The sequence below is a fragment of the Oncorhynchus tshawytscha genome, linkage group LG01 (assembly GCF_018296145.1).
Source record: "Oncorhynchus tshawytscha isolate Ot180627B linkage group LG01, Otsh_v2.0, whole genome shotgun sequence".
In the NCBI taxonomy this organism is placed as follows: Eukaryota; Metazoa; Chordata; class Actinopteri; order Salmoniformes; family Salmonidae; genus Oncorhynchus; species Oncorhynchus tshawytscha.
Window position 1 is genome coordinate 51,424,073 of NC_056429.1, and position 12,533 is coordinate 51,436,605.

A 12,533-nucleotide genomic window follows, 5' to 3' on the forward strand; every position below is an offset into this window, starting at 1 on the left:
TAAAGGGTCTGAATACTTACGTAAATGTAATATTTCTTCTTTTTTATATATATATATATATATATATATATATATATATATATATAAATATGTAAACATTTCTAAAACCCGGTTTTTGCTTTGTCATTGTCAGGTATTGTGTATAGATTGATGAGGGAAAAATGATTGAATCTATTGTAGAATAAGGTTGTAACGTAACAAAAACATCTCTGGAGAGACCTAAAGATATCTGTGAATCAACGCTCCCCATCCAACCTGAGGGAGTTTGAGAGGATCTGCAGAGAAGAATGAGAAACTCTGAAAAATACAGGCGTGCCAAGCTTGTGGTGTCATACCCAAGAAGACTTGAGGTGGTAATTGCTGCCAAAGGTGCTTCAACAAAGTATAAAGGGTCTGAATACTTACGTAAATGTAATATTTCTTCTTTTATATATATATATATATATATATATATATATATATATAAATATGTAAACATTTCTAAAACCCGGTTTTTGCTTTGTCATTGTCAGGTATTGTGTATAGATTGATGAGGGAAAAATGATTGAATCTATTGTAGAATAAGGTTGTAACGTAACAAAATACTTACCAAGACATGAAATGTTCCTGAGTGGCCTACTTACAGTTTTGACTGAAATCGTATTGAAAGTCTATGGCAATGCTTGAAAATGACTGTCTAGCAATGATCGACAATTAACTTGACAGATCTTGAAGAATTATTTAATGAATAATGGGCAAATATTGTACAATCCAGGTGTGCAAAGCTCATAGACCAAGAAGACTCACAGCTGTAATCGATACTGATACTCAACATTGGCCAATGTAATACCCCAGCAAACAGTAAAGATTCCTACAACGTTACGTTACGTTCCGATGGAGCCCGAAATTGGTTTCACAGGGCCTTGGATTAGATTTACTGTGACACTAGCTTGAAGTCTCACTCAGCCTACTGTACTGTCACCACTCTACCATACATACAAGAGTATCCTGATAATTATCATGGCAAAATAGCAGTAAAACTACAGTCTGATTACAAGTCAACGGCCTGTGGTGAACCTCGTGGAATTCCTATGGGATGGCTCACTCCTTCGTTTCACAGATCAATACCGTACAATTTTCTATTTTCTATTGTGGATATGTGCCAGACATATGTGCCAGGCGTCACTATGCCATCTTACCTTAGTAGCATTTAGCATAGTAAATGACATGAGTCAGAAAGCTGAGAAAAATGTTTTCCTTCTCAACTTTAAGTCACCAGCTGCGACTGACAGCTATGATCACAGTATATCAAAACTGTAACTACTGTACTACTGCGCAGGGAACTCTTCTATCTTCTTTTGAACAGTAGTAGACAGATATAGGACACGATGTGTGGTCTATTGACCTGTCATCTGTAAGATGCCAGATCACCATGCAAATCATTTTGGGGTACGGCCGCAACGCAAGATAGTGTTTAAACTTCCCACAATGCCTCCCTTTCTCCACACACACTTACAACTCTTTGCTCCTGTGCTCACTTTTAGAGAATTAACCAATACCCACAGTGCGTTAGTCCCTCCCTAAGTACATTGAAAAACATTGTGAAATGTTTACTGTCAGCCTGAGAATTAAATGTGCACATTAGGACCTAGAGTAAAGTAAACAGAGCTGATTACTGATAAGAGTGCTAATGGAGTCATTATTAACTGGCCTCTCAACATCTGGCCTCAAGCCTATATACATGTATAGTCTGTACAGAGTGGACACATTGCACATTTAAAATGAATCTTAACTTATTCAGGATGTCATCATAATTCTTAGTATGGGGGAAAGTATATCTTCATGAAAACATATTTGCTGTTACTCCTACCGGAACCCCCAGAGAGTAGAGATTGTGGTGGAATGCTTTATAAGGCTTAATCTCGTGACGTTTCTGCATTATTTAAAGTTGCTCTCTTATAAGAAGATCTATCCTCAAAACCTGGCACTTTTAACTGGGGCCCGTTCAAAGTACCATGCTAGAAATGCTGATGTAGGATCAGTTTTGCATTTAAGATAATACGATTATATTGCCAGTTGGACCTGATTCTAGATCAACCCTCCTACTGTACTCTGAGATGTTTTTTTAATACAGGCTCAGGCTCTTTGGTATTATTTCTAATGCCTTGCTTTCCATCTTTCCATCTTTAGCACAGTATGATACTATGTGCTAACACTCACGCAGGTGTAAAAGGTGTGACAGCATCCGGAGGGGGAAGGTGGGAGAGGGGCAGGGACGTGTTAATTGATTCTATGAGAGGGTGCCAGAAAGCTTGATAAATATTTGGATGATGTCACCGTCAGGATATTGGCTAACTAATGCTATTTCCTATTTGTATATAGCAACAAACTGCAGGAGAAATAGAAAAGGGGAACAAACACTGGCGCTTGGGAAAGAACAGGGAAATAGAGAAATTGTTAGAGCATTATCAAAACGGTGGCAGGTAATGTTTTGCATGATGAAAACAATATTGGACATTTCAGTTGAGGCAAAGAGGTTATGTTTATACCAGCCCCGGGTACAGTTTGTGAGGTGGAAAGTGACCTCAGTTAAGCTATTCAGTCAGGACACACAATGTTGTCTGGGGAGAGAAAAATCACACGTAGGACTACTTACTGCATAGGTCCTTCTTGTTAAAGAAGCAAGCATGTGCCAAAGTAAATGGATCCTAATGACTGAATTGGAGTCATTCCTCCCAAAACACAAAACACAACATATGATGGAAGTATATTCCTGGCAAACACTTCAAATGTTTTCAATGGAATTGGAATTTGCCTGGCTTTTTGGATTTGAATGTTGTTGCTGTTACTCCTACTGAGATTCAACGGTAGAGTAGCAGAGAGAATGGCAGTGGGACAATCCCACCCCTCCTTTCAAAACACTGTCTTAGTGTAACACAACGTCAGCCAGGACACTGCAAATCACTTCACACACTGCGACCAAACTGCTTTCCCTCCACATTTTACTTCCCAAACAAACATGTTTTTATAATTTGGTAATTTATATGAACCGTCAAGTATGAACACTTGGGACTAACAGAATAACATTTTCCCATATCTCACTAAAAGCTATAAAATGCATGAATCTGGCAAGTCAGGACACATGACACATTTCAGTTTGAGATGAGCCTACTCAGTAGATTTGTTTATCTAAATGTCATTTGTAATTACATGAGTGCAGAAGAGTTCATCATTGTAGTCTGCACTGATTGTGTATCTTCTGGGAAAAGTTATTTTTAGTTGGTTGGTGCAGCAGCACCAAGCACTACAGCTCTGTAGTTTCCACTATTTAATGGACCCCTTAAAGAAAAAGAGACAGTGGTGTGTTCTCTTCCTCCTCAGATCATGTGCTGCCCACATGTACGCCTCAGTGACATCACTCTGAGCTAGTCTTTTTAGCTAACATGCCACTCCTTGCCAATCCTGTCATTTGCCAAAGAGACTTGTGTTTTTGGCAATCTCAACATTCAATCCACCTAATTTCCGAAAACTTTTAAGACACGGAAGCCAAACTTGGGAACTATGGATAGAACTTACTCTGCGCCCGCGCATTATCATAATTCATTAACATGTTGTTTTTTTTAGCCGATACATCCTGAAAAAATATACCATATTACTGGCCTGCTGATGTGCCTGGACCTTGTAGGCTAAACTGCCATGAAAAAATCCATAACTGATCCAAATGGTAGCCCAATCAGGCAGGCTAGATGTAGTTATTTTGAAATGAATATGCATTCAAAAGGCCAGGCTTTTAAGTGGTTATTCAAATGATATAGGCTATTCACTGCATATCACAGCCTAGACTACTTTTGTACTTGAAAGCAGTAGTAACATTCTTCATTACATTAAAAAATGCTAAAAAACTGAAACAATAGGATAGCTTTTCGAGCTGGTACCCGGGAACTGGGAGGGATATTTAGTCTTCTGTACACTATATATACAAAAGTATGTGGCCACCCCTATACAGGTGTATAGAATTGAGCACACAGCCATGGAATCTCCATAGACAAACACTGTCAGTAGAATGGCCTTACTTAAGAGTTCAGGGACTTTCAACGTTGCACCGTCACAGGATGCCACCTTTCCGACAAGTCAGTTGGTCACATTTCTGCCCTGCTAGAGCTGCCCTGGTCAACTGTAAATGCTGTTATTGTGAAGTGGAAACTTCTAGGACCAATAACGGCTCAGCCGTGAAGTAGTAGGCCACACAAGCTCTCAGAATGGGACCGCCGAGTGCTGAAGCGTGTAGCACGTGCAAATCGTGGGAGCTTCATGAAGTGGGTTTCCATGGCCGAGCAGCCGCACACAAGCTTAAGATTACCATGCGCAATGCCAAGCGTAGGCCTGGAGTGGTATTAAGCTTGCCACCATTGGACTCTTGAGCAGTGGAAATGCGTTCTCTGGAGTGATGAATCACGCTTCACCATCTGGCAGTCCGACGGACGAATCTGGGTTTGGCGGATGCCAGGAGAATGCTACCTTCCCAAATGCATAGTGCCAACTGTAAAGTTTGGTGGAGGAGGAATAATGGTCTGGGGCTGTTTTTTATGGTTTGGGATAGGCCACTTAGTTCCAGTATAGGGAATCTTTAAGCTACAGCATACAATGACATTCTAGACGATTCTGTGCCTCTAACTTTGTGGCAAGAGTTTGGGGAAGGCCCTTTCCATTTTCAGCATGACAATGCCCCCTGGGAGGTCCATACAGAAATGGTTTGTTGAGACCAGAGTGGAAGAATTTGACTGGCATGCACAGAGCCCTGACCTTAACCCCATTGAACACCTTTGGGATTAATTGGAATGCAGACTGTGAGCCAGGCCCAATCGCCAAACATCAATATCACTAATGCTCTTGTGGCTGAATGGAAGCAATTCCCCGTAGCAATGTTCCAATATCTAATAGAAAGCCTTCCCAGAAGAGTGGAGACTGTTATTGCAGCAAAGGGGGGGACCAACTCGATAATAATGATTTTCGAATGAGATGTTTGACAGGCAGGTGTCCACATACTTTTGGTCATGTAGTGTACTGTAGGATACCTATGATTTCGTTATCTGATCAACTTTTTTTTATTTCGCTGTGTAAATTCACTGGATATCTTCACTGCAGTGTTAAGCCTAACACTGTTTATGAATTATGGGCTAACAAGCATATGTTTCTACCTTATGCTATAGACTAAATCTCACGCCTGTCGGTCTTTGTTCTGTTGCGCAATTACGCACCTGGCTTCTCCTCTTTTATGGCTTTTCCTCTTAAATCTTGCGGGGTCCCAAGAAAAGCCAGACAACAAAAGCTTGTTGGACACTTACTTCGATTTATTGTCTTTAGCCTCCTAATAGCCTATTGAACAAGATATACACTCTATGTATTCTATGGAAGCGGGTGAGAACCAAGAGCCTCCTAGGTTTTGTATTGAAGTCAATGTCCCAAGAGGAGGACGGAAGCTAGCTTTCCTCCGGCTACACCAGGGTGCTACCCTACAATGTTCTGTTGAGGCTACTGTAGACCTTCATTGCAAAATAGTGTGTTTTAATCAATTATTTGGTGACATGCAAATATATTTAGTATAGTTGTATCTAAAAAGGATAGCTTTTTCAATGTTATACCATTTTTATTTTTATGAAATTCACTGAGGAGGATGGTCCTCCCCTGCCACCTCTGAGGACCCGCCACTGCTCCACTGGCATCTCCACTGGCTTCTCTCTCTTCCATCCTCTCCCTATAGCTCTTGAACCTGTAGCCCAGCCCAATGCGTGTCCCAGTAGCAATATATTTTGAACAATGAAAAAAAATATATAGGCTATATATTCAGGAAAGAAGCACCTTGCTCTTGCATGATGGATATAAAATAGGCTACAACATTCATAATGAAATGGCTGGGAGTTTGAATGGCGATAGCTTCTCTGTTGTGATGTAATCACATCGTCTGGTGGTAAAAATGTAATAAACGGAAATCCTCTTGTTCTCCCGCGCCCAATGTTTTTGTTTATAATTCAATGTATTATGTCAGAATGCCCAATGTTAGAATGTTTACAATCAAATTTATCCATTAATTAGAACTTTTTCCAAATGGTCTAATTTGCATAAACATTGTGATTGGAGGATAGCTGTGAGAATCAAATCATCTAATCTCCTCAAGCTCATTAATGATAGTGTTCATATTTGAAGATTGCAGAAAGGCCACTCTCTTTGGCATTGTCAAGGAGTGGAATGTTAGCTAAAGAGGCTGGTATGCAGGTTGTCTAAACATCAGACTGTGGTTAGGATACCGTGGTTACCATGGTAAGGATACTCCATGGATATCAGTCTGAAAGAAGTGCTGTAAAAAAGATGCAAGTGTCTCGACAAGCCAGAATGTTGAATACAGTGTTTTACCGGTTTCCCGCACTCTTGGTCCTTTTGATGATAGGAAGTGTACTGTACTATACCACTACCCTGTGGATATTTTGTCTCAATTTACCTGCTATATATGGACAAAATCAGCAGACAACAAATTAAGTTTATTCAACAGTCTGACTTGTGATGGGACTGTTCACAAAAGGTGAACCTACATGTTAGAGACCAGAGAGGAGTCTTCCACTCTTGGATTCGTAGAGGCTATAGTATTCAGTCTAACCCTGAGCCACATCACCAATCTATTCACAAGTGCTGTTTAAACAGTGTCAAATGATGTCTTTTCAACTTAAATAGACGTTGGCTCAACAACTGTAAGCTGTCTACAACAGAATCTACCCCTGCAATCATTTCAGTAACAGAGCATGTATAATGTATCACCAACAGCTGGTTATTACTGGCCCAATCTATCACATAAGACATCATTGTATGCTTGAAATGGATTAGGGAGAGTGAGTTATCTATGTCAAATCTCCTTGAGCGGAGGAGTGGGAATTTTGTGCTCTGTCCTACATCCAACATGACAGGACTACTTTTAGCGTACAATTAGGACGTGCGAGGACACACACTCACTCCTTTCCCCCAAAGTAAAAACACACATGGGGAAACGCATTTGCTGGAGAAGGCTTTCACCTCCTCTCTATCCCCCCTCTCTCCCTTCTCCTTGTTCTCTCTCTCTACCTTTTATATATACAATCTATGCTCTCAACACCCCACCTCTCCTCTCTGACTCACTATCAAGCAGCAGTGGTTACCAAGGTGACAGGTTTTTTTGTGCAAAAATAGCTGCACAGTTCATCACCTTACAGTGTATCAATGAAACTCAGATAATGAGTGGAATATATTGTTATATACAACCCAGGTATTGTCACACCCTGATCTGCTGCACCTGTCCTTGTGATTGTCTCCACCCCCATCCAGGTGTCGCCCATCTTCCCCATTATCCCCTGTGTATTTATACCTGTGTTCTCTGTTTGTCCATTGCCAGTTCATCTTGTTTGTCAAGTCAACCAGCGTTTTTGTTCTCAGCTCCTGCTTTCCACACCCTCCTGGTTTTGCCTGTCCTGACTCTAAGCCCGTCTGCCTGACCACTCTGCCTGACCCTGAGCCTGCCTGCCAACCTGTACCTTTGCCCCACCTCTGGATTGTTAACCTCTGCCTATCCTGACCCTGAGCGTGCCTGCCGTCATGTACCGTTGCCCCACCTCTGGTTTACTGACCCCTGCCTGCCTTGACCTGTCTATTTCGTTACACTGTTGGAACATTAAACCATTGTCAAATTGACGTGTCTGCATCTGGGTCTTACCTTGATTTCTGATAGTACGAACTGGCCAGGACTGACCTAGCAGTCCTGGGCCAGCTGAGCAACACCATCTACACCCAGGGAGCCACCATCGGTAGGCACGAGGACGGCTGAACGTCATGACCGGGCGTGGGACAGTTTGCTGGAGCAATTCCACGGGTTGTTTGGGAGGCCGCCTACCATGGTGGTAACCCCACAGCTCCTCATCTGCTAGCAGCGCCGTCTCATCGGTCATTCCACCTTCTCGGGAGCCCTGCTTACCTCCTCCGGAATGCTCAAATGGAGAGCCAAGCACCTGTTGGGCATTCCTAGCTCAGTGTGCCCTCGTCTTCGAGCTTCAGCCTTCCTACTTCTCCTCGGATCGCTCCAAGATAGCCTACCTCATCATGCTGCTGTCCGGGAGGGCTCTCAACTGGGCAACTGATGTGTGGAAACAACAGCTGGCCATATGCACTAGTCTGTAGGGGTTCGTGGGAGAAGTGAGGAAGCTTTTGATGCCCCGTTCTCTGGGCGAGAGGCCGCCCGGAAGCTAATCCAGCTTCGGCAGGACTCCCCAGTGTAGCTCATTATGCGGTGGATTTCCACACGTTAGCAGCGGAGAGTGCTTGGAATCAAGAGGCACTGTTCAATATGTTCCTGCACGGTGTCTCAAAGGAGGTCAAGGACGAGCTTGCAACACGGGAGTTACCTACGGAGCTCGATTCCCTCATCGCTTTTACCATCCGTATCGATGGACGATTACGCAAACTACGTGAGGAGAGGAAATTGGATTTCTCTCGCACGCCCAGGGATCCCACCTTGCCTCTGAGTCATCCTGGAAGCTCCCGACGGTCTCGTTCCCGAGGCATCCAGAAATGCCCCGAGGGCTGCCGAAGACAGCTGAGTCAACACATCCTGAGCCTATGCCACTAAGCAGAGCTGGGCTGTTGCCAGCAGAACGGCAATACAGGATCGACACGAAGAGTAATCTGTATTGCGGGACTCTTGGTCCATTCGTTTCCTCTTGTCCTTTAAAAAATACCTGGCTCACCGGTAGGAGCGAGTAATCTGGTGGGCCTATATAACGTTCCTGTTTCCCTCACCCCTTTTCATGCTCTTCTGCTGTGGGGAGACCAGTCTAAATCTCTTCGGGTTCTCATTGACTCTGGAGCTGACGAGAGCTTTTTGGATGCTAGCGTAACGGATGTGAAACGCTAGCTTAGTTAGCGGTGGTGCGCGCTAAATAGTGTTTCAATCGTTGACGTCACTTGCTCTGAGACCTTGAAGTAGTAGTTCCCCTTGCTCTGCAAGGGCCGCGGCTTTTGTGGAGCGATGGGTAACGATGCTTCGTGGGTGACTGTTGTTGATGTGTGCAGAGGGTCCCTGGTTCGCGCCCGGGTATGGCCGAGGAGACGGTCTAAAGTTGTACTGTTACACTACCCTGGCGTCCGAGCTGAACATCCCCACTCAGCCCCTCTCTATTCCCATGGACGTTAGAGCGCTGGACGGGCGCTCTATAGGCCGAGTCACCCACAACACCTCTCCCATCAACCTACGTGTGTCAGGGAACCACAGCGAGGCATTCCAGGTCTTGCTCATCAAGTCCCCTCAGATTCCCGTGGTATTGGGATTATCCTGGCTCCAGCGACACAATCCCCTCATTAACTAGTTTACTGGTGCCATCATCGGCAGGAGCCCATTCTGCCACACCCATTGCCTGAAGTCAGCAGAACCTGCCCCGGGACGTCTTCCTGGGGGCTCGGAAGGTGCCCCGGACCTCTCCATTATTCCTTCAGAGTACCATGACCTCCGGGAGGTGTTCAACAAGGCCCGTGCAACTTCACTCCCACCGCACCGACCTTATGACTGTAGAATTGACCTTCTCCCTAGCACGATTCCGCCCCAGGGACGACTGAACTCTCTGTTGGGACCAGAAACCAGGGTGATGGCGACGTACACTGGGTCTCCCTTGCAGCAGGATTCATCCATCATTCTCCCGCTGGTGCAGAAGAAGATGGACAAGACCCTGCGCCCGTGCATTTAATACCGGGGTCTCAACGATATAATGATGAAGAACCACTACCCACTACCACTCATCTCATCCGCTTTTGAGCCGCTCCAGGGGGCCATCGTGTTTTCCAAGCTGGATCTACGGAACGCCTACCACCTGGTGCGGGTACGGGAAGGGGATGAGTGGAAGACCACCTTCAACAAGGACAACGGTCACTACGAGTACCTGGTCATGCCATTTGGTCTTACCTGCTGTGTTTTAAGCTCTGGTCAATGATGTTCTCCGTGACAGTTCCACCCAAGAACATGTGCTCCACGTCCAACAGGTTCCCCAACGCCTCCTGGAGACCCAGCTGTTTGTAAAAGCAGAGAAGTGTGAGTTCCATCGTTCCACCATCCATTTTCTGGGTTTCATCATCACCGCAGGGAGTGTGCAAATGGATCCTGGGAAGGTGAAAGCGGTGTTGGATTGGCCCCAGCCTACTTCCTTGGTGCAGCTGCAACGCTTCCTGGGGTTTGCCAACTTCTATCGCCGCTTTATCCAGGGTTACAGCACCATGGCTTCCCCTCTGTCCGCACTCACGTCGCCCTAGTTTCCATTCACATGGTCTCCAGCTGCTGACCGGGTATTCCGGGAACTCAAACATCGCTTCACCACAGCTCCCAGCTTGGTTCATCCAGACCCTTCCAGTCAGTTGGTGGTGGAGGCCGATGCTTCTGATGTTGGAGTGGGGGCGGTCCTGTCCCAGCGTTCTGCCCTGGACCTCAAGCTACATCCCTGCGCCTTCTTCTCCCACCACCTCAACGCCATGGAAAGAAACTATGATGAATCGTGAGCTTCTCATGGTGAATATGGCATTGGAGGAATGGAAGCACTGGCTTGAGTGGGCCCATTCCTCCAGGCTTGCCTGCCACCCAGGCTCCCGTCGAACCTTGGCCTTCGTGCGACAATGCTTTTGGTGGCCTACAATTGTTCCGTATGTCACCACGTTTGTCTCCTCCTGCACAGTATGTGCTCAGAATAAGACTCCTCGACAAGCTCTGGCTGATCTTCTGCAACCACTGCCTGTCCATCACCATCCCTGTTCCCACATATCCCTGGATTTCGTCATTGGTCTCCCCCCGTCTGAGGACAACACTGCCACCCTGACTTTGGTCGATCGGTTTTCCAAGGCCGCTCACTTCATTCCTCTCCCGAAACTACCCTCGACCAAGGAAAAGCTCCAGATCATGGTGCAGCACGTCTTCCGGATCCATGAACTGCCCATGGACATGGTCTCCGATCAGGGGCCTCAGTTCTCGTCCCGGTTCTGGAAGGTGTTCTGCTCCCTCATTGGGTCGTCGTCCAGCTTGTCCTCTGGGTTCCACCCCCAGTCCAATGGCCAGTCGAGGCAAGCCAACCAGGATCTTGAGACTGCTCTGTGCTGCCTGGTCTCCTCCAACCCCACTTCCTGGAGCCAGCAGCTGGTGTGGGTGGAGTATGCCCGCAACACCCTTCCCTGCTCTGCCACGGGCCTATCTCCGTTTGAGCATTCCCTGGTGTATCAGTCCCCACTCTTCCCTGAGCAGGAGGAAAAGGTTGGCGTACCTTCTGCCCAGATGTTTGTTTGCGGCTGTAGTCGTACCTGGAGGAGAGCCCGGACGGTCCTCCTCAAGACCACCTCCAGGTATCTACGACAAGCGGATCGCCATCGGACCCGGGCTTCCCAGTATCGTCTCGGGCAGAAAATATGGCTTTCCACCCGGGATCTGCTCCTCCGGGTGGAATCCCGCAAACTCTTCCCCCGGTTTATCGGCCCATATCCCATCTCCAAGATTATTAGCCCCTCTGCCGTTTGTCTTCTGTTGCCCTGTACCCTTCATATACAGCACATCCCGCCTTTCATGTGTCCAGAGTCAAACCTATGTCTCACCGCCCTTTGTCTCCTGTTCCCACCTCTGGATTGTTAACCTCTGCCTACCCTGACCCTGAGCCTGCCTGCCATCCGGTACCATTGCCCCACCTCTGGTTTTAGTGACCACTGCTTGCCTTGACCTGTCTATTGCCTGCCCCTTTTGGAACATTAAACCATTGTCAATTCGACGTGTCTGTATCTGTGTTTTACCTTGATTCCTAATAGGTATTTCAGCCGTGCATAGTACACTACACTATAATTCAAAATGGTAGAACATAGAGTGACTCTTTCCACTTTGTCCTATTGAAGCACTCTGGCTGATGATGTAGTATTTACAGCCACATTCATATATGATTTGGTTTGTACCTTCCGACATAAATTGATCAAATGTGTTCATTTATGAGGTAAAAATACAAACATGTACAGTGTTCAGCCCTTCAAACTATATAAGTTAACTAGACACTACATAATTTTGTTTCAGTAGTTTTTAGCAGTTTGATTAAGTGATGGTTCAATGTATTGATAACAAATTACAAAAAGATCATATCAAAAGTAAAGTGAATGTTGCATTTTGAAAAGCAGATACATTGATTGATTACTGTCTGTATCCAAAATGAAAGAGTGATTTGGTGCAGTGGACACGTGACTTTGTGAATTTGTTTGTTGTACTCAGTCAATAGAAAATGCCATTAGAGTTTTGAAACATGAGCCATTTTGATGATCTGTTTACATTTTTGTATATAGAGTTATGAAAATGTACCACATACTTGTGAAAATTGTCCCAAAGCGATTGAAAAAAAACTGTAATAGCATTATGTCATGTGTTGACTATTAGCCAATTAATAGCTTTCCTCTGGAGCACTGCAGTGCTGCTCAACCCTACAGGAAATAGAGAAATATGTGGAGGAACATAAAGAGATACTGTACAAAATCAAATC